General features: G+C 38.7%; 1 long non-coding RNA gene across 1 annotated transcript in view; it reads right to left on the bottom strand.

Annotated features, from left to right (window-relative positions):
* LOC106033651 (uncharacterized) overlaps positions 1-21,253 on the bottom strand; it is a 393,452-nt gene that overhangs the window by 40,028 nt on the left and 332,171 nt on the right. Inside the window, exon 6 of the long non-coding RNA XR_007161881.2 lies at positions 6,138-6,198. This is a non-coding gene — a long non-coding RNA (uncharacterized lncRNA). The remainder of the gene's footprint in view (positions 1-6,137; positions 6,199-21,253) is intronic.

The following is a 21,253-nucleotide window of genomic DNA, read 5'->3' as shown; positions in this document are numbered from 1 at the left end:
CTTCCCCATGTTAATAGGGCCAAGTATAACTAAGCAAACCCTTTTCTCTATTTTTAGTTGCATTTCTGAAAAATCAGTCTTGATGCACTCCAGCAATTACATTATTTCCTCATACCATGCAATTTACTTGCAATTTACTTGCAAGATTGGCTTTTTAAAGAGTTCATATTATAAAGCTTTTGAAATATTCAGAAGTGCAGTGCTTGGATTTTTATTTTTTCATTTTTTGCCTTTAAATGACTAGTTGACACTGGGACCACACTTATCCTGCACTGGCTACCAGAAGGATGGTAGACAAAAAAAAAAAGTTCTGAAGCTATTCATACAACTTACTGATTTACACAGTGAGGTTTTGATTAGGGTCTATAAAACTTGAAATTCTTTTTTTGGGGAGCTTGTACTTGTTTTCATATGAGTTTCGGGGTGGGGGGGGAATGGTCAGACAGCACCACGGGGATACATTTCACAAAGGGAATATTGTTGTAAAGCCCTCAGTTGTGGAAACGTATAAGCAACACTTCCACATGAACACAGGATCTGTTACAAATCTCTAAGTTCTCTGTTAGCATTCTGCAGTTTCAGTTAGAGGTCTGATCTCCCCTGCAGAATGTCTGTGACCCTGGGCTTACTGCTGATTATAGGTCAAATGCATCTGCAAAAAAAAAATCCCTGTCATACAGCCTGAAAAATGCATTATTTTCTTTTCTATCACTGTCAATCCCAGATATGCAGATACTACTCAGGAAAGGTCTTGTGAATGTAAACTGTTTTTTCCCTCCTTCCAAGACTGATAGGCTAACAGCTAAGAGATACTGCTTGATGTTTATATTATTCTTATAATATCCACTTTTAGAACAGAATATTCCAAGTTGGAAGGGACCCACAAAGATCATCCAGCTCCTGGCTCCACACAAGATGACCTAAAAATTAAAATACATGTCTAGAAGAAGAAATGTTTCTGGGAACAGCCATGTAAGTGAGACAATGCTTAGGCGCGCGTGTGATATCTAAGCTAATAGATAAGTTTGGAAGGCAACCTTGTAGTAGCAAAATGATGACACTATGCAGTGCTGTGGACATCTGGGTAGCTGCTCAGTGTTAATAAAGTTTGTCTCTATTTACAACAACTTTTGATGAAAGTATTAAGATAAGTACCTACAAGATTTCATGCAAGTATTCTGTAATTAAAATTCACGTTAATGTTCCAACAGAGTTGTCAACAAAACAGAAAAGCTGAGTGGGTAGAAAGCTCTGTAAAAGTTGGTTTGTAGGATTACTAAGTATTTACATAATGACTTGTTTTCCGCAATAAGCACTGGAGTCTGGATGGGCTTTTATGTTACTGAGTTTTTTGCCCCATAGCATCCTATTTATTTTTATTTTCTATGACACTGAGGCTATGCCTGTTGTTTTTATAAAATACTGGAAGATGACAAGAGTCCCTGTAGCATTATATACATTACACAGACCCCAGAGACTCCAGTTAAATCCAAGCTGTGAGTATCTCAGTATCGGGTCGAGACACAGAGGCAATCCCATTACTGATAGGTTTTTAAAAAAAAAAAAAAAAAAAAAGCTTTCACATCACAGCATGGGAAGAGAATAAGAAATGATGAAATCTGCAGCAAAAGTTCTCATTCTGGGTTCATGGCAGACCTCACATTCACTGGTTTCTGGTGTAGCCCTACAGTGACTAGAACCTACTGCCTCTCAAGCTGCAAGCTGCACAGATAAACAGTGCCAAGCCAGGTCTCTTGTTCATCTTTATTCCCTCTGAACTGGCCAGTCCTGTAATGGGTAAATGCCTCCAAGAACAACTGAGTCTGTTTGCTCTTTATGGTAGGTGCTCATCACTTTTCCTAATCCAAACTTCACCATTTGAATAAGCAATTCCAGAAAGATATCATAAATAAACAATGAGCCCTAAATAACATTAATGTAATCACATTGAAACAAATATATTTCATAAGATTTTTGATTTTCCAGGGTTAGTTGGGGGTGCAGAGTAAGGTATTCCACTTAGAATTAAGTCTAAGAAGGAAGAAAAGGTTTTTCTCTGGAGAAATTCGGTGGCAACAGGACCTGCTGTTCAGTAGGAAGTGCTGTAACTATTTGCATTTATTTTTCAAACAATAATAGTGTGAAGAACATTGTAGCTGAGGAATTATGTTTGTATTATAGTTTCTTTTCTCCAACCATAAGACTCACTGAATTGTACCATGGAGGCTTAATTTTTCACTCTGATTTTCTTTTCCATGGTTTGCAAATAGTCTATTTATAATTACTTTCAATTAACTCAGCCTTAGCCAATCAACAGACCATAAACTGAACTTAAACTGTTATGAGCTGTGCTTGGTGATGAAAATTTATCCTTACATTAAGCGTTAGTTCATTAGAAAATCTGAGCCCAGGGAATTACAGAAGCTAAGTACAAGTTTTAAATCCATAGCAACATAGATCTAAAATGTTCAAAGTTCTTCATTGCAATTATCAGTTTAACTGCAAGGCCACAGATGATAGCTGTTCTCCATTGGTCCTATTAGGATCCCTGGGATATTTTTCATGAAAAATAAACAATGGAATGTGGTGAAAATTGAGTGAGAACAGACACTGTGAGCATAGAGTTGACCATAAGACAAACGTGCGGCTTAGCATTAGCTGTATCCCTCAGTAGGCTTTAGGAATGGGTCTTCTTCCAAATATATAATGCCCCCAGAAGCTTAAATTAATATTCGAGTATATACCAAAACAGTAGAATCACAGAATGACTTGGGTTGGAAGGGACCTCTAAGTCCAACCCCCTGCCATGAGCGGGGACACCTCCCACTACACCAGATTGCCCAAAGAACATCTAACCTGGGCTTGAACACCTCCAGGGATGGGGCATCCACTACTTCTCTGGGCAACCTGTTCCAGTACTTCAGCACCCTCATATGAAGTAATTTCCTCCACATGTTTAATCTAAATCTACTTTCTTTTAGTTTAAAACCATTTCCCCCGTCCTACTTCTACACTCCCTTAGTCTCAACTGTTAGTTTGTAGAAAGCTCTAAGGTTTTAGTCTGAATTCCAGGAAGCCAAAGCTTTTGCATGTCTTGAGTCAAGCCGATGACCAAAACTGTAAGAGGAAGTCAGCATTTTAAAATACTTATCAAGGAAAATATGGGAGATAAAGGACTTACCTTACAAATGTGATAAGTGGGATACAAAAGGAATACTGGCTCCCTGTGATGAGGAGGATATTGAAAAATGAAGCAATATTAGAGAGGAACAGTATTGTAACATACTGGGTCAATAGTATTTAATGATGTAAATTTAGAATATATTTAAAAATAACTAACAGCCTATTCTGCCAGAACTGTGGCAATAGAAGGCCATTTATTCAAAGTGGATACGACCATCTGGAATCACAAGACAAACAGCACAACATTGTTGCCCAGAGCTGGCCACCTGTTGGGTTTTCCAAATCCCTTTTGTATCCCTTTAGGATTTCACTACTAATGCCACTGCCTTTGGTGAACCCAGATCATTATCATCACATTTACTAGTAGCAGCATCATTCTCCTCTGCTCAGAATTCAAGGCTGAAAATACCCCCTCTTGGTACAATAGAGCTTCATATACAGTGAAAATAAAAAATTAATGTGTTCAATGAATAGCACACCAGAGCACAAAAAAAAAAAAAGTAAAAAATTAAAAATAAATCTCTCTTTACCAATGATTTATCTGCTCTAAAGTTTGAAGAACAGCCCTCTCTGTATTAACAGCACTGACACACTGGAAAGTGGGTAGTAACTTTGCAAAGTTTTTCTTTTATGTCTTGCTTCTGTAGAGATCAATAATAATTCTCTAGTTTCCCTCTCCTGGATGTCCCTCCCCCTTCACAGGGGCCTTGCCTCCCCATGGAATATCTGGGAGCCACTTTCTTCACTGGCAGCTGCAAGTTGTGGATGCAGGCTTATTTGCCCCCTTCTTGGTGGTGTTCTTACCTTACCTATAGGCTCTTCTCCAAACAATTCTCATGTGTTCAGCATAACTAGTACCAATGACTTAAGATGTTCTATTTCAGTGAAGCTAGTCAAACAATTGAGCTAGGGACTTTAACTTCAAAACCTGGATAATCATTTGATTGTTAGTGCTTCCATGAGCCAAAATTCAGTGAAAGTTCCTTAAATAATGTGGCAGAAACAAGTAATTATTCTGTGGACTCTGCTCTTTAAAATACATGCTGTATATTTGATAGAATGATCAAATGTTGTATCTAGAAAAGTAAACATAAGTACATTCTTGTTTATAGTATCCATTGTTAAATATATTTGCAGAAGCAATTTCTCCCTCAAATGATCTATGGTTGGCAAAAATGTAATATGAATATCACAAAACATGGATAAAATTGTCATTTATTATTTTCTATAGTGAATCAAATTATCCCCCATTTGAAGGCCATAACAATAATTTGAGTTCTTATTACCTGATGCAAGGATAATATAGAACAAAAGAGACAAAAGAACAGGACTACAGTGCAATTTCTGAAGAGTAGGATAATCCTTCGCAGTGCTAATTTTTTTTTTGGTGGTGATATTAATGTAATGCTACCACACAATGAACATTTCCTTTACACTCAGATCCCCTGATTTTTGCTTAGAGATATCAGTTACAACAATGAACTAAATGGGAAGGTATTAGACATGAATGCAAAGTAAAATCACAATCAAATTGTGCAGTGACTGAATTATACAACTAAAAGGGTTAAATCATATGTAGAAATATTTCACAGAGCTGACATATTTCAAGATGTATATTTACCATAGAGATATCTTTTCATGTTCTTCAGCAACCTCAGACAGATTAGTTAATCTAATCTTTCTTTTGGGAAATTTATTTTGTTCTCATTTGCAAACACTAGTTTAAAAGACACCCAGTGAGACTGAAATCCAGGTAAACTAGCGCTAAAACTTCTGTAACTTTACTAGGCCAGGAGTGATCCTGCAATTTCTAGTGGATTAGAACTTTCTGAAGCCCAGTAGTGGTCACCACAGTACGTCCTTACGAAAAGGAAACTTAAAGCAGAATTAGCAACAGGTAGTGTAACAGTAACAGTTTCACCAGGATAAGCCACAGCACAAAGAAAAGCTGAAGCTCCATTAACAACAACCCATGCCTAATTTTCTCCCTTTAGAAACAGTGATATGTATTGCCTAAATACCAGAATTACCTCAGCTTATTACACCAAACCAGTTGTTCGCAACGTTAAGTCCTAAGGTGACAGTGCTGAAGGACACATGAACTTGCACCTAATAGTGTAGGGCTTAGCCACATGGTTACCACTGAACATAGTAGAAACCTGCGGGCAAAATCCTCACGCAACAGGATTTGTGAATGTAAATTCCAGGTAAAGCATTTTAAATTCCAGAGAAGTCTAATAAATTATAAACACCAGTAAAGTCATTCAGACCCTCAACAAACTCCTACACAAAATCAGGAAAGATATGGACCTGAAATGCCTTTGCTGTTCAGACCAGCTGTGTATAGTCTTGGAACAACCTTGCCTTGTAAGCTAAAGCAACCAATGGAAAACAAAAACCCTATGCACACACAAACAGAAAAACAACAAAAAAAAAAACCACAACAACCCTCCCCTTCACACTTGCTCCTCAACATTTCCCCCCAGCCATATTTTCCTAAAACCAAAGAGGCATATACTTAGGGTCACTTCAAAAGGGGGTTCATTGAAAATTAAAAAGTGCTTCACTGAATAGGAAAAGAGTGTGCATATAAAATGCCTTGATGAAATTGGTTCCCTACTTCTAAAAAGCCTTTGCAATTTCAATCTAGCTTCAAAACTTTTGAAGTTGGATTTTAAAGGCTAGCAATTACAAGTTCGTCTTCATGTTAGACCACTCCTTAAGTAGTTAACAACACAAAAATTACCTCTCATTACTTCATAGAAAATGTTCATTTTTTATTTTTGATCACAATGTTTAAACACTCCAGTTCAGATACAGCTGCAGAAACAAAAGTGCTACCAAAAATGTATTATCAGATGTTTTGCATGTTCCTGGCAATGCTTTGTGCTTGAAACAATAGCCCTGTTCAAACCATTATGACAAGATACTGTAAAAATAATAAAAAGATTTACTTGTTCTGTAGCACATTCCTTCTTCTTAACACCTGCCCTTTTCCTTTGTTGTAGCTTTGACCTAAAGCACTTGAAAAATGAATGGTAAGTTTGTATTTTCAGAGCAAGAAATCAAGGTTTCAAGTGAGTTTCAGCTAGTTCAGTGAAGTAGCCTTTAAGACAGTAATGATACATTGACAGTAAAATGGTATAACAACTGACTCAATATCTCTACTGTTGTATAAACCCACATATGTATATGTATGCATACATATATATATATATATGTATACCAGTACATACACACACTGTGCCAAACAGAGAAGACTATGGAAGATGCTCTTAGAAAGGCCAGTCTGCTTGCCTGGCTGAGAACATGCAGAAATCGATCCACCAGTGCAGCTCTCAGATCTAGGACCCTTGTCTGAGAAGTGCTCAGTACATGTGTTGTCAGTAAGTGACTGCAGTCAGTACTTTTCAGATGGAATTTCTGAATGTGACAGGGTGATCTTGTATTAAAAAGGGGTCTTAAAAGTTACTAAAGTATATTAAAAAATCATTAACTCTCAAATATTTTATCAGCTCAGACTGACACTTAGTTTGCTCCTAACTTCATAGCCTCTATGGATTAAATCCATTTTATGTAAATTAAGACAAAGCAATTTTTTTTTTGTGTGTGTGTGTGGAGTGTGGCTATTCCAGAAGAAACCGTTGGGAAGCTTCAGTAGATGAACTTGCTTTCATTTCTGGTGCTCATCCACTGTAAATGTGAGAATAGGAGATACACCCCTACAGATCATGAACGAGCAGTTCTATGAATGACTCTGCAGCATTTGTAGTGAGAGCTGGAGGTACAAAATACTTGCCAGGAGAATCCTGCCTTTGAGTAGAATTGACAAAGGGAGACATAATGAACCCAGTAACTGAGGGCAGGGTAAGCTCTAATCTTTCTAAGGAAGCAGACATTTCTTCACCTACACAAAAAAAAAATATATATATATTTGGCATAAGAGTTGTTGTTTTCTTGCTTTTCAGAGTGATTTTCCAGAAAAAAACAATCAAGAAAATCAAGAGGATTTTATGCTGACTGCTCAGTGAATGTAATGAGTCCTTTCCCTGCACTCAGCTTTCCATCACCTTTAAGCAAACTGGGAAACTCTGTGCTGTACTTATGGTAGTGCTCAGGACTGAGACTGTGTATGGCTTCCTCTGTGTTTTGTCATGAAGAAGAAGAAAAAAAAAGACAGACTTTTCCCGTTCTGCAGGGTACGTGATATTTCCTGTATATGACACCAATGAATCTTTACCACAGCATATAATTGAATGAATATGTTGTTTGCTAAGTCCTAAGTGTGAATTCATTCCATTTCTAGGAGGCTTCTGTCTGAATATAGAAGGCAGCTGGCCATACTGTAATGCATGCAATACACAGTAATCTCTGAAAGTTTCTCATTCATATTTTCTCATATTAGTCCTTTTTTGTTAAAAGGGACATAATCTTCCTATTTTCTTGATATAACTTTCTTTACTTCTTACAGAAAAATCATCACACGTTACTGAAAACAAAGTATCAGGAAAAGCATCCCCCCCCCCCCTTCTGTTTATATTATGCACACAAAGTCTTGCATTTTCATTACTGCTTTTCCCATTTCAGTTCACTCAGATGGATCCCCATGTTTCTTATGGGTCCCTTCCCTTATTAAGGGAAGTTATAATGACAGTGTATAGAATTTCTCTTTGCTTATGAAAAATATAAACAGATATTTCCTAGTTGGGCTGAAAGTCTGTTTGAGTTTACCCATGCGACTCTCCTTCGCTTTCACATGGCGTATCAATGGCTGCTATCCCCGACTAGTATCAGCCAGACACTTGCAAGGAACACTAAAAATGATCACCATGTCCTGGTCTGTTTTCAGCTACTTATGAAAAATAACAAACTAGACAGCTAATCTTGGTAGATTCAGCTTTCAGAAATGACATCAGTACAGAACTTCACACTGTGTTAAACTAGGAAAGGAAGATGCATTAAACCAACACATAAAGGATCACTTGTTCACAAATCCTTAATTTCTGACTGACTGGTTCACAGAACCCCAGCCTGAGAATAACATAGTAGTTACAATGAGGTCAACAGGAAATATCACTAAAAGGCAAAGTCTGAAGACCAGAACAGCCAGGTAGTAAATAGATTAAAGGTGTCCAGTTAGAACTGCTCTGTGGACAAGAATGACCTTAACATATTAGGTGCCATACGGCAACCAGCCTGCCCAAATGGGCAAGATGGCCACATCCTTTTTCAGCATAATCTTCTGAAAACTGAAGTATTGTAAAGTGACAGCTGACAGATAAGGGTGCCAGAACCCTTCCCAACCAAGAGCAACTTTCAGCTGCTATCATCTGCTATTGTTCGATAAGCTGGAAGTCAGCTGAAAAAGTAATTATTTGTGTCAACAGCTATGCTCGAGTCAAAGGAAGATGTTTGTTTTCATTTAGTCATTGACAGAACACAGAGTTTCTTAATATTTGTCTTCTACTTTGATAAGTTTACCAACATCTGAAGAGTAACATGCCATCCAAACACATACCATACCCAACATACTACTCACACCGAAGTCAGATTTGCAACAAACATTAGAGATTTTTTTTCCTCTGAATTTCTTATTTTTTTGATTTATTTTCCTCATAAACTTTTATTTTGGCTAAAGGTATTGCTGATGCAAATGTGTCTTTCATCATCTTGAGAATTCCTGGTAAAGATCCCGCATCAGTCCAAAATCTTTTGCATCCATTGACGGCACAGCCAAATAAGGTGGTATAAATGGCCATAAACTGTCATAGTACCTTCTGGTGTTTCTCACATACACCTTCCAATTTCTAGCCAGCATTCCCCTTTCATGGTGCTGGCCTGATCTCGCTTCTGCCATGGGAGAACTCATTTCCAGCCTGGTGTTTTTTCTACTTCCTGTGTACACCACTGCAAAGGTACCAAAGTGAAGATACAAGACACATCTACAGAATTGCAAGTCAAAGCTTACACAGGCATTAGCTAACACAAACCTCGCCAATTATGGCACTAGTTTTACACCAAAGCTGTGTTTAGTCCAGTTCTTTGAACACGAGAATGTTATTTCAAGGAGAGCTCTACGCAAAACTTGGACTGACCTTGGCCTATCAGTTTTGGCTGTAGCATGTCTCGAGCTGAAACAAGAGCTTATCTCTGGCATTAAATAAGGAACAAATGATTTTTTTCTCCCCTCTTAATTATTTATATACCATTGTCCCTCTCCCTTTTAAGCGTCACTATGGATGTTCTATCATTGCAGTCAATGTTACTAGAACTGTTATATTGTCTCACAGCAAAGCAAGAACCTGGGGACAGCAGAGTTTATTGTGTGCCTTTTCGATCTCTGTGTACAATATACCTTCTCCCCGTTTGCCAAAAAAAATAATAAAAAAAGGGAGAGAGTGTTGCTTATAACAGGAAAAAAAAAAGATCTCTTTCTTGGAAATAAAGAAAATAAACACAGGGTAATGACCCCATACCAAAAGAAGTGGAAGAAAGTTGTAAAAGCCTTTTGTATTACTATAGCTTATGAGACAGTAAAAGAGGTTTCTAATCTTGTAACTCTCCTAAATCACATGAGAAATGTGTTACAACTATACTATTCTCTACTTTCATTACAGTCATGGAGCTCTGTAGTAACTTCACGTTGACCTGTATTTACAGAGACATAATGATTTAGTCTGTAGGAAAGCCAAGAAATCATTACAATGGGGCAAGCATCAGAAATTAATGAAGTACATGTATAAACCTGGCAGATGAAATCGATGCTTAACCGTAATTTGGTGAGGGCTTAGGGACATATTAAGGAAGAGCTGGGGAGCAACTCATCAGCAGGCAAGTGTTCAAGCATATGGTGACTTTGCATCGAAACAGGCACCAAAACGCCTAATGGCGTACTAAGAGCAATAGGAACGTTTTGCCAACTTACTTATGTACTGTCTTCTCAGAAAAATACAGCATAAGAACATTTTTAGGGGCTGCACCAGCCCTGGTTGTACAAGGACAGAAAACAAGATGTGGGAAGTCTGAACAGTCAAACTTGTAGCAATCATTTAATGCTATTCAGCAGTTATGCTGACAGAGATGACGCTAGATGAAAATAGATCTGAAGATGTAACTCATGGCAGTAGATGGGTTAAGAAATTTCCACTCTCAAGTATGCTGTTCTGTTTCTTGCCAGTATTCTTCCTCTCCTTTTCCCAGTTTCTCACTGTAAATAGGAACAGAACATACAAAAGGAGGAAAGTCAATCGGGTTGGGTCGATTTCTGACCCAAACCATGCTCTTATGCAAGTAGCATATCCTGGGCAGCCTAGCGCCTTGTTCCCTCACACAGCCATCACACCCTTGCTCAGCCACGAGGTATCTTTTCAGAAAAGTAATGTGCTTCCACAACTTCTAGCAGCATGGTCTAAATCCTGTCTTTGCCCTTCAAAGCTCAGCCTGTCCCTAATACTGTCTACCTTGTATAAAGGCATTAAACATAACCCCAAATCATGATGCTTTACACTGCTGCGTCAGTAAAGACAGGGTAGAAGACCCTTTTGGTGAGCCTGTTCTACTCTCACACTTCCCCACCAGGCACGCACAAGCTAAAGGCTGCACCTGGCAGCAGGTGCTCCCCCAGGTGCCTCTGAGGCAGCTGCCTGAAGGCTGCACTGATCCTCAGCTGCCCCCGGTACCTCCACGGTACTCCCCAGGCTGAGCTCCAGTTGCTCAGAAGAGTACCAGGAAGCTGGCTTGAAGCTGCAACATGCTTAGAGAGGAGAGCACTTTTGGAAATATCATTGAGCATTTGGGAAAATAGTAACAAGTGCTCATTGGGGCTAACAGTGGATCTTCCTCTATTCAACAATGGAAGAAAAATAGATCCAATTTAGCACTGCTTAAGGTTGTATAAAATTCTGTCTGTTATCTTTCTAGTACTCCTCTCCACATGCACAAGGAAGTTATTTCTTAAATAAAGACACCATAGCTGACCATCCAAAAAATGAAAATGCATCAAGCATAGCACCTTTTGGACGAGCCTGTATCCTAAAATCTTATGACATCCTCAAAGAAAAAGAAACAAAGAAATTAAATAACAAGAGTTAACGAGCAGTTTTATTTTCTTTCAGCAAAGGTCGTCAATCCCACAGCAGCAAATTAATCCCAATTAGTAATGATATTTTGTCTTGATATATCATGACACTTTTGATTTATTGTGTTTCCAGGATGCAGGCAGCAAATGTTAATGATTCAGTTTGCTGGGAATTTATACTCCTGCTCATTTCCCATTTGGTGATCAGTTGCAGCTCGTCAAGACTTGGCTGCTTCAACTAATGAACTGACGGCCTCGCAGGAATAATGGTGTGTTCTGCAAGCCTCATTTTTTTTCATGCCATCTGCAAAAATGCAGGTTCCTCTCTGAAAAAACTTTCCTGGCAGCCAGAAAGGAGTGATTATGATCATATAAATGTCACTTGTAATTTGTATTTTACTTGTTTAATAGTATTACTGCTAAATGAAGGTTTCTGTAGAGAACAAAACTGATTATAGTAAATTCAGCATTTTTAGGAGAAATTCAAGAAGGGAAGCATACCTAGTTGTATTCATTTCTAAAAAAATAAATTCTAATAGAAATGATGTATTTTTACATGATGATTTATCTGCCCAGCTGGTCTAGTTTGAATTAGAACTACACAGAATGTTTCTCCAGAGGCTTATGCAGGCAGTAAACATCCCTTTTCTTACACACAATAAACGCAAAACCCATTCAAGTCTACAGCAAATGTTGTACCAAAGATGTGGGGAAGTTTTCAGTACTTATAGCAATAATTCTTATGACCGATTATTCTGTGAAATGGTTTACCTAATTGATGATTGCTGGAAAGTTTGATAAACACTTTGCAAAACCTATTAAAAGAAAGGTCACTGATTTTCATGCAGACTTCATATCACGCTATGCTTGCATTTAAGCAATGCTTAAATCAGCAGTAATGATGAAGTCTAGGCACCCACATTCCTGAAAATCTAGCTTCAGTAAAAGGAAAACCTCCAACTACATGACATGACAAAAAGTTCAGATTTTTGACTACTGTAGAAGAACTCAGTGGAGTTCTAATAAATTGCACCAGAAGAAAATCTGCTCTGAGCTCTGGAAGTAGGCTGTGCTTTTTCTTTAAGTCTTGATTGTTTATTTGTGTGTTCTATAGATTTCACCTCAAAGTATAATAGAATTAAGAGTCACTTTCCCAGCTATATTCAAGCTATTTCTATTTCATGAATAAGTAAAGAAACTACCTTCAAAATTTCAAAATTGACTTCCTTACATGTTAGCAGAACTAGATGGAAACTTTGCATGGAAGTGAATGAAAAAAAATGAATATATTTTTAAAGCTCATAAAAGGAGGAATGTGAAAAATATTTGATAAGCTTTCCAGCCCCCCCCACCCCCCATTTTTTCCTTTTTCCAAAACTAATACAGCACTGCTACACTGCTATAAACATCTAATTACAAAGCACCAATCTGCACAGTCTGTATCTTAAAGCTGATTAAATAGCTTAAACTCCAGTTTATCTGCGTTAGGCTAAGCAACAGTCAGTTAGGGTTGCATAGTGTTCTTTTGGCCACACCATGATCCCTTGAAGGCAGTCTGGGATTTAAGGAAAGAGATACACTCGCCCAAGAGGATATGATCCATTCCATAAAGAAGGTGCTAGCAAAGGAAGGAAATATCAGAAGTGTAACACTTTCTAGAAAGGTACCAACAAAGCTCTACCCTGCTGCACTGACATCAAGACAGTAACAAAGTTATAAATAACAACTTCCAGTAATTTAAGCCAAGAAGCAGTCTGAGCTACTAGGATCCCCCAAGCAGATGGCCTGACACATTCAAAATTTGCATTCTTCAGAGAATATGCAGAGCTTCAGACAAAGAGTATCTACAATTATAGTGTTGCTGGGAAATTATTATTCTACTTTGCAGAGAATTTATGGGCTGAACAGAAAATATCTGATTAAGATGCACTTCATATGCCTCAGAACAGTGGCTCCCAACCTTTTCATGTAATGCTATATCTGGCAAAACCCTGGATAACAATGAGATGCCCTCCAATCAGCTGCATTCACCCTACTGAAGGTTGAGCTGCTGCAAGTCCTGCTCTCGTAACCAGGGCAAACCCTGCTGGGAGCCTCCTCCCTTCTTTCCCCCAGCAGAACTTCAGCCAAAGCCAAACGGCTGCAAACAGTACTTTTTACATTAAGACATCCTGTCTAGGTTATTCTAAACAAATGTGTTCATCCTCATCACAGGGGTTGAAAAAGTTGTACTAGTACATGTACCTTATGTGGAGGAAAAAAACAATCCCTAGAATTCAGAAATATTTCCTTTGAAATTGCTGTTACAAGGCCAGTCCTTCGATCTGTATGAGCAGAAATCTTGAGAAAGGAGACCATACTATGGATGCAGACACACTATACGTAGTATGCTTATGTAGCAGTGTTAAAATCTCTGCAAAGGGACCATTGGATGGCAGTAGTTAACACATTTTGAAAATCTTATTTTTTCCATGTGCCAAAATCCAGGCTGGAGCTAGCAATATCCACCATCAATTATAGGACATTCTCTTTCAGGGCTTAACACAAGCCTTATAAGAAATTTAGATGGTTGTTTATTGCTCCTCATACCCCTCACTATTTTTTTAAATAATAGGAAAAAAAGTAGAGGAATATTTTTCTCTATTAGTATTCTAGGTTTCCATGTTTAGAAGCTAAACAAATAAAATAATCTGAAAAACAAATAAAAATAACTTTACATAACCTCAGAGGCTCCAACTCTAACAGTTTAAAAATACAAGCATAATATAGAGTTTTGTACATACTGTATCTATAAAAGATCATTCATGAAAGAAACATATATAAGTAGGCCTTTGATAAAACTTTTTTCTTGGATTGCCAGTTTAAGGAAATTAAAAACAAAATGAAAGAAATCTAGAATACAATATATCAGTTTAAAAAAGCGTATGGTATTTACTATTTAGACATCTATCCCACCCCTCAACCCAATGAGACCAATTAGCTATTTTAAACTTGCAAAGAAATATAGGATAAAGTTGTATCTGTGTAAATCCTGACCTAACTTGGAAAATAAGATGCTGCCAATAACCCTTTTTGCTCTCTGCCTTTGAAGAGAAAATTCAATTCAATTTTTAATGTAAAATGTTTAAAATGTCTTAATGGAAATAAAAACTTAGGATTGTGAAATACCTTTTAAAACAATTTCAATTAAATATCATTGTCCTTCCTTCAAGGCATTACCTTTAATTGATTTAATCTTAACTTTTTTCTTCCTGGCACAGTAATTGCCATTGATTCCAATTAATATTCAGCTGGCCTTTCTCTGTAAAGAATTACTGGCCTATTTATTTCTCTCTGATAAGACTTTCCTTTGCTGTGGCCCTCATTTGTGGTTCTGGGACCCCATATTGTGAGTGCAGGAACACTCGTGTTACAGGCCTGAGTTAGCTCAGCCACGGCAACACCTAATGCCTGGACAGGCTGACCCTGGTGTAGTGAGATGGCATGCCTAGCCTCGCTGTGCACCAGATCCATGGGGTTCTTACACAGCAGCTTTTACTTCATAAAACCCAGACCACTACAGAGCACAGCCTGAGAGCAGACAATAAGATTTGAAGGGAGGAGTTAGTCATAATATTAATTCTTGCTGTCTCTACACAGAGAAATACTGGCCTTGGAGAGGTTTTGGTGTCCAATTGGCACTCTAAGCCCTGTATCCTCTTGCCATAATGGCATATCAAACAGCCTGTTTAAAAGCATTAAGTAGCAGTGAGGGAAAGAGATGGTCCTGCACATTTTCCACTCACTCGCACTGTTGTTCAAGCATTTGCCAGGATGTGGGACACCTAGTTTCAACCTGAAGGGACTCACAACCGTGTCCCTCCAAGTGGATAGGCCATGCTCTGGCTTTTGCCTATCAGCATTCTTTTCACTGTCTCAGCTCTTCATGCTCCATCCTGGCCAGATGTCAGAAAGCCTGTAAAAAACAATGGAGTGTACTCTCCTCACCCACCCAGTTTCTTCCCCCCATGCAACAGTACTTTCATAAGTCATGTACAGGAAGATACCCCTACAACTCTTCCTAGACCTTCAGGGGGTGCCAAGACCCACAGGCCTGCTGCTCAGTGGAAACACTGCTTCTGCCTCCTGCTCATCGGTTTAAGATTTTGGCTTTCACTGCACACATGCATGCTGAATTGATATTTTATTTAGAATTAGCCACAAATTATTACACTTCTGAAACTTGGTTGACTGGAGCATACCATCTCCAGCTGTTTCCATTTCTCTTACTGACCATAAAAGCTTGTTTATCAATAACATTTCAACATTTTTGTCCCCTATTGAACTCTTATTTATACTCCGACACCAGACTTCCTATTCAACCTGGCAGGCAGCTCTCATGCCTTGGCTATTAATTCAGGACTTATGCCACTACTATTATGGTTTCAAGACTTTCATCAGTTTCCCCATTTCAATAAAACTGAGTCAACCCTCTAGTTTTAGGTCACTCGATTGCTTTTTTGACCAAACTGCAACATAGAATTTTTATTTTTTTAATCACATTTGTTTGCACTAAGAAGCATTGATTTTCAACACTGGATTACATAGGAAAATTCATAAGTAAGCTGCATTAATTAGCTGCACTCTAATGTGTAGACTTGGGCTTTCATATAAGGTTACCCTGCAAAGCTCTTCCAAACGGCTGTTTAGAGCAAAGACATAAGCACTCCCTTGTTAGTGCAAATTATCACTGCACTTACTGATGCCCTTCACATTTGTTCTGCCAAAGATGGGCAGAATCCACTTGTCCTCAATGCAGAGGAAGCAGAGGAGCTGAGATTATGTTAAAGGAAAAAAACTGGTGCTGAGCGGAAAGCTGAGATGAGCTCTCATATCAATAAGGCCCCATATAGAGAAGGCTGATTTGTCACCTAGTATAAATCAGGAAAATTCCAATGGCCTCAAGAGAGCCACGTGTAAGAATCTGACCAAAAAACCTATATCCAGTAATCTAAGGGCTTTGTAAATGAAAGATTATAATTTTGCTAGTCAGAACACAGGTCTGCACCTCAATTATTACTTCACAGGGGTCTTGTAGCACCAGTAAAAGCATGAAATAGAAGCAGAATAAGGAAAGCAGACTGACCAAAACTTGGGCCTTTGCCCTGAAAGAACAGTGACACCATTTCTGAGAAACAGTTTAAACTTGTAATAGTCTCTCAGGTTTCTAAGCTAAAATACTGGGGGAATGGTGCGAGGGCAGCCTCAGCTCAGCCTGGGTGCAACAAAGACCATGCAACTCTGAGAACAGCTGCAGTGCCAGCTCAGCTTGAACTTGAGATCTCTGTCAAGAACAAAGCTATTAAGGAGAGATGTGCATCAGGTGAGATTCACAGCATGCACTCCCAAGTAAAGTTGATAGTGACAGTGTCATCATCGTCTCCCTGATCTTAATGACAGAGAGACTGCTAATGGGGGGGGGGGGGGGGGGGGGGAAGAGAGAGAGAGAGAGAGAGAGAGAGAGAGAGACAGACTATTATCCCTATCAGGGCAAACAATTATGGTGGCTTGTATGGTGGGTATAATTTACCAGTACAGGAATGCTCTGCTAATGACCTGATACGATGTCAGTGACTGAGTTTGTCCACCTGGGGATGCTCCAGAGAGTTAATCCCATTAAAACTGATTTAACAACTTTTTTCTTTTTAATATTCACTGGTGTGGATTTTCATTCAGATGTGAAACAGCATCAATTCAGATTTGCCTAATTAATTTCCACAATGAAATTAAGCCAGTTTAACTGACATTAAACTGGAGAAGCTGAAATTCAACTAAGGCAGTCATAATCACATATTAACTCTGATTCATCTCCCCAAACCCTTGGTTTGACCTTCTGGGTCTCCATGAAGTCCTTGCCCTCTGCTCCAGTTAGCAGCACAGCCTGGCAGATAGCATCAGCCTGACGAGGATGCAGCACCGTTGGCAGGGACATGAAGAGCTCCCGCTGCTGGTGTTGCAGCCAAGTTGCACGGTATCAAACCACATGCCTCCAAGCACGGCAGCTCTCATGCCAGCATGCAGGGGGTGATGCTGCCTTCACGTTAATGGGAAGACTGAGGTCAAATCCCATTCCTCCATCTCTGGATGAGATAGGAAGATGGACAACTTCCTCCTTTGACGGGTCCCATAGTGGGGAGATGTGTGGCCTGGGTACCATCTAGGCAGAGATTTTGCTGCCCTACCTGCTCACTTGCAAGAACATTTCCAGCTCCTTGAGTCTGGCACATGAGGACAGGGAGAGCTGGAGCATTTCAAGAGTTGTGGATGAATTACTGGCCAGGATAAAGCGGCTTCAACCCTGCTGCTGACCAGTGGAGCATATCCTGTTCACCAATTCCTCTGAAATCCCCATGCTGCTAAGTGATATGATCTTTGTCATGGCCACAAATGGCACCAAAATTCATCTTCACATGTTCCATACATTTTAATCGACTGTGAAAGAAGAAAAATTTAGCACCATAAATGAAAAAGTACCTCTTTCTTATACTCCAGCTGATTCCAGCTTATTAAGATACCTTATACAACTTCTAGCATATGTATTATATACAGAATGATGATAATGGTCACAGATAGCTAACTTTGCTTTGAATACAGGAAGACAAAGTTCCAGCATCATTATCAGATACCTAGAATATATGTCATAACCCAGGACTAGGGGTAGTAGAGCAGAACTTTGTTGTGCTAGGATCTAAACTAATAAACAGTTTCTTTACCCAAACAAATTTCAGCTTAAATCCTCATTTAAGTGGATGAGGTAATATTTCTAAAATAAACTTTAAAAATAAAATTAGGTTCTTGGTGCAACTTATAGTTTTGCCCAGATAAATCATGCAACTAACTTGGAGAACTGCTGCTGCAAATCTCACTAAACGTCTAAAAATAGGTATCTCAATACCTTCATAAATCTGGCTTCTACTCATTACTATCACTTTCTTGCTAGTAAAAACACTGATGGAAAATAGTAAATGCACTTATAACACTGTTTTGTAAATCCAGCCGGTAAAGAATCTTGCACAAATATGGAATTGGCTAAAGTAGCATTTTAACATTTATCTCAATTGCCACTGATGCCTGGAGATAGCTTGCAAAGTATAAGCAATAGTGTATCTTCCTCTGATGGTCCCAAAGCACAATAGGATTACAGGTCTGTATGTGTGAAAACCAAGAGTGAAGTTCGTTATCTGTGCTTCGAGCCACAAAACTTCAGCCACAGAAGCAAACTGGAACACTGATATGAATTGGTGGTAATGGTTAGACAGACAGATCATTTCACTTGTCTTTGAACCCCAACTGCAATGCATTCTAAGAGATTTTAGCAAAAGCTGCTATAGAAAAGCAAAGCATTATTTTATCTTATCCAAACTAAATCGCTTCTCTTGCTATGAAGTCCCTGGTTAGGGTAAGCAATACTTATCTCCACTGTTACATACTAGGACTTTGTGAAAGTAAAATTCACAGCTTCTGTCACCCAGTACACAGATTTCCCTTTCATCTTGAAGTTTCTTAAACCCCCTTTCTCGAAGCAGTCATACTACAGATTCATTTTACCTGCCTTTTCTTTCTGAGCAACAATTCTCACTCCTTCCTCAGGGCAAGCCATTGCAGCTTCATTTCTGCAGCGGCTCTGCTACACGACTTTGTCAGCGTGCCACCCTCATCTACATGGATATCACTATATCCTTACTGCTGTGATTGTGTGGAACCCATCTACTGTCAGATTTGCAAATAACAATCGTTTTGCATATTACGTAGGACACAGCAGCAGGAAATGGCAAGTACCACAAGTGAAGGAAGGAACTGCACTTCTCAACCTTTTAGAATTTCTGCAGCAAGAAGCGGTGTCCAGGCTATCAGCATCACTCACATCTACAGAAACTGAAGAGGTCTGACCATATTTCATAGCTATATCATAGCTATTATTTCAGCTCAGAAATTCAGGTTGAGTGACCGAATCCAACAGGAGGAATTCTAGTCAGATGACAGGTTCATCTAGCTAGAAAATGCACCTACAGCTTGGCAGTTCACTTGTCAACCACAGAAAGACAGATCAGTAAGAAGATTCACTGCCTGTAGAGATGAACACATGCAAACATCCCCAGGGATGCTTCAGGTACCAAGAGTCATTAGGGACAGAAAAAAAAGTCCTTTCTCAGCCATGGTCTCTCATGCTCTTTTCTATCCAATGTATACAAGCTAGCTAAATTCTCCCAGAATTACACTTGCAGCAGTACTAAGGAAAAACAGAGCAGATCACCCTCTAAGGTAAAAGGAGCCAGAGAACTTCCATTTTTGTCTCATACCCCCTCAAACAGCACTCTTTCAGTTCAACTTAATCAAAATGACCAATCTTTGAGTTCATAGCCACAGAAGGGAGAAAACCACAACTTAAAAATGAGTTAGAATGAATGGAACGAACAGGAAAAAAAAAAGCAGAGCAGAGTTTGCCATATGAAGACAACCACGCATGCATTTACTTGTGTTTCATATTGCCCTCTGGAAGCTCTGACTTAAAGAGGCAACTTTGACATGAACTAGCCATCTCTGTGCCCAAGCCCACTGAAGATTAATTATACAGTGTTTTTATGGTCTCGTATAATGTATTCCCTGGAAGAGGTATATTATATTAGTCATGATTTGGGAAATTCCAGGTATTTCATAGATTATAACAGGCTGGGGTTCAGTGAAGTCTTTTTACTTTCCTTTCTGAACAGGTTTCTAATGAAGCTAACCAAGCCACGTATCTGCAGATTGTGTACCAGAAATACCCCATTTCCTAACTGATTGTTCCAGAACCTGCTGAGCCTGTGGGTGGACAACTCTTTCTAACACCTGCAATCATTTGTCTTCTGAACATCCACATCTTTGTCATTTTGATTCTTTCTCTTTGTTGTGCTATTTCTTAACAATAGGCGTAAAGTGAGCTATAAAGATACTTCTTCATAGCAGTACAAATAACGTGTTTAGGATTTTAGGTAATCTATGATATCCTAGTACAATGCAATCCTCTTTCAATATAGGTGGGTACACAGACATAGTAACAGGGTCAGAACATTGCTTTTATGAAACACATCCAACTTATTTATATGAAATAGTTTCATCCCCCCTCCCCCCCCAGCCTTCTATCTCAAAAAATAACTGATGCAAGCAAATGCGAATATGAAATAAGATGATGTGATTCTTTGAAGTCATTTCAGGAAATTGCAAGTCTTCCTGAAATGAAAAATCCTTGCAAAGTCAATCAGCCATTGCTAGGAGGTCACCAGGGAGCTGTGCTGTGTCAGCCTATTTGCTCACTGGTGCCAGGAGATGCAATAATGCACTGATAGAGCAGGTTTAATCACAAGGATCTTAAAAAAGGGGAGGGGGGGGGGGGGGGGGGGGCAAGAAAAAAATCCACATATACAAAACTCACAATTATTTCAGACTTGCAACAGCTTTTTTTATGTATTTTCTCATTGGAAAGTCAAGCTGAGCAATGATTCCATGAGTCCTGTCACCTGTTCTATAGACTATTATAATATACAGCCCCAAATTATTGCATTTAATTTCTTGCTCCTGCTCCTCTTGAGATCAATAGTAAATCTGCTATTGACTTCAAGAAAACAAGATGAGGAATTAAATATGCCTTTTGTTTTATGTGTGCAGCATATTCAAACTAAGCCTACTGGTTTCTAAATTTCAGAAGTTTTCAAACATTTTACGTGCTGAGATCCAAATACAATTTGGATGAATAGGAATAGATTCACAATTTGTTTTCTTTCAGGCAAACAAAGAGCTAGATACTAATTCCATGAGAAAAGAAATACCTTTTCAAAAGCAAGAGACAGCAGCAATTAGAACAACGTGGATGTAGAGACATTCGTAAGAAAAAGGGAGAAAAGAAAATGCAATTAAACAGCATTCAAAAATCAAACAAGTTTGAATGTAGATGAATGTTCCTGTTTCCAACAACCT

This window comes from Anser cygnoides, chromosome 11 (assembly GCF_040182565.1).
Source record: "Anser cygnoides isolate HZ-2024a breed goose chromosome 11, Taihu_goose_T2T_genome, whole genome shotgun sequence".
NCBI classification, from domain to species: Eukaryota; Metazoa; Chordata; class Aves; order Anseriformes; family Anatidae; genus Anser; species Anser cygnoides.
The sequence above is the reverse complement of the archived record's forward strand: the minus strand, read 5'-3'. Positions and strand labels throughout refer to the sequence as shown.